The sequence below is a fragment of the Salmo trutta genome, chromosome 25 (assembly GCF_901001165.1).
Source record: "Salmo trutta chromosome 25, fSalTru1.1, whole genome shotgun sequence".
Lineage (NCBI taxonomy): Eukaryota > Metazoa > Chordata > Actinopteri > Salmoniformes > Salmonidae > Salmo > Salmo trutta.
In genome coordinates, this window is record NC_042981.1 from 14452625 (window position 1) to 14455290 (window position 2666).

A 2666-nucleotide genomic window follows, 5' to 3' on the forward strand; every position below is an offset into this window, starting at 1 on the left:
ACAGCAGAACCTGGATACTACAGCAGAGCCTGGATACTACAGCAGGGCCTGGATACTACAGCAGAGCCTGGATACTACAGGAGGGCCTGGATACCACAGCAGGGCCTGGATACTACAGCAGGGCCTGGATACTACAGCAGAGCCTGGATACTACAGCAGGGCCTGGATACTACAGCAGGGCCTGGATACTACAGCAGGTTCTGGATACTACAGCAGGGCCTGGATACTACAGCAGGTTCTGGATACTACAGCAGGGCCTGGATATTACAGCAGGTTGTGGATACTACAGCAGGTTCTGGATACTACAGCAGGTTCTGGATACTACAGCAGGGCCTGGATACTACAGAAAGGCCTGGATACTACAGCAGAGCCTGGATACTACAGCAGAGCCTGGCCTGGATACTACAGCAGTGCATGGATACTACAGCAGGTTCTGGATACTACAGCAGGTTCTGGATACTACAGCAGGTTCTGGATACTACAGCAGGTTCTGGATACTACAGCAGGGCCTGGATACTACAGCAGGGCCTGGATACTACAGCAGAGCCTGGATACTACAGCAGGGCCTGGATACTACAGCAGGGCCTGGATACTACAGCAGGTTCTGGATACTACAGCAGGGCCTGGATACTACAGCAGGTTCTGGATACTACAGCAGGGCCTGGATATTACAGCAGGTTGTGGATACTACAGCAGGTTCTGGATACTACAGCAGGTTCTGGATACTACAGCAGGGCCTGGATACTACAGAAAGGCCTGGATACTACAGCAGAGCCTGGATACTACAGCAGAGCCTGGCCTGGATACTACAGCAGGGCCTGGATACTACAGCAGGTTCTGGATACTACAGCAGGTTCTGGATACTACAGCAGGTTCTGGATACTACAGCAGGTTCTGGATACTACAGCAGGTTCTGGATACTACAGCAGGGCCTGGATACTACAGCAGAGCCTGGATACTAGAGAAGGGCCTGGATATTACAGCAGGTTCTGGATACTACAGCAGGTTCTGGATACTACAGCAGGTTCTGGATACTACAACAGAGCCTGGATACTACAGCAGAGCCTGGCCTGGATACTACAGCAGGGCCTGGATACTACAGCAGGCTCCGGATACGACAGCAGATTCTGGATACTACAGCAGGGCCTGGATACTACAGCAGGGCCTGGATACTACAGCAGGGCCTGGATACTACAGCAGAGCCTGGATACTACAGCAGAGCCTGGATACTACAACAGAGCCTGGCCTGGATACGACAGCAGATTCTGGATACTAAAGCAGGGCCTGGATACTACAGCAGAGCCTGGATACTACAGCAGGGCCTGGATACTACAGCAGGGCCTGGATACTACAACAGAGCCTGGATACTACAGGAGGGCCTGGATACTACAGGAGGGCCTGGATACTACATCAGAGCCTGGATACTACAGCAGGTTCTGGATACTACAGCAGGGCCTGGATACTACAGCAGGTTGTGGATACTACAGCAGGTTCTGGATACTACAGCAGGGCCTGGATACTACAGAAGGGCCTGGATACTACAGCAGAGCCTGGATACTACAGCAGAGCCTGGCCTGGATACTACAGCAGGGCCTGGATACTACAGCAGGTTCTGGATACTACAGCAGGTTCTGGATACTACAGCAGGGCCTGGATACTACAGCAGGTTGTGGATGCTACAGCAGGTTCTGGATACTACAGCAGGGCCTGGATACTACAGAAGGGCCTGGATACTACACCAGAGCCTGGATACTACAGCAGAGCCTGGCCTGGATACTACAGCAGGGCCTGGATACTACAGCAGGTTCTGGATACTACAGCAGGTTCTGGATACTACAGCAGGCCTGGATACAACAGCAGGTTCTGGATACTACAGCAGGTTCTGGATACTACAGATTGGCCTGGATACTACAGCAGGGCCTGGATACTACAGCAGGTTATGGATACCACAGCAGATTCTGGATACTACAACAGAGCCTGGATACCACAGCAGGGCCTGGATACTACAGCAGGTTCTGGATACTACAGCAGGTTCTGGATACTACAGCAGAGCCTGGATACTACAGGAGGGCCTGGCCTGGATACGACAGCAGGTGTTGGATACTACAGCAGAGCCTGGATACTACAGCAGAGCCTGGATACTACAGCAGAGCCTGGATACTACAGCAGAGCCTGGATACTACAGCAGAGTCTGGATACTACAGCAGAGTCTGGATACTACAGCAGAGCCTGGATACTACAGCAGAGCCTGGATACTACAGCAGGGCCTGGATACTACAGCAGGGACTGGACACTACAGCAGGTTCTGGATACTACAGCAGCGCCTGGATACTACAGCAGAACCTGGATACTACAGCAGAGCCTGGATACTTCAGCAGGTTCTGGATACTACAGCAGAGCCTGGATACTACAACAGAGCCTGGATACTACAGCAGAGCCTGGATACTACAGCAGGGCCTGGATACTACAGCAGGGCCTGGATACTACAGGAGGGCCTGGATGCCACAGCAGGGCCTGGATACTACAGCAGGGCCTGGATACTACAGCAGAGCCTGGATACTACAGCAGGGCCTGGATACTACAGCAGGGCCTGGATACTACAGCAGGTTTTGGATACTACAGCAGGGCCTGGATACTACAGAAAGGCCTGGATACTACAGCAGAGC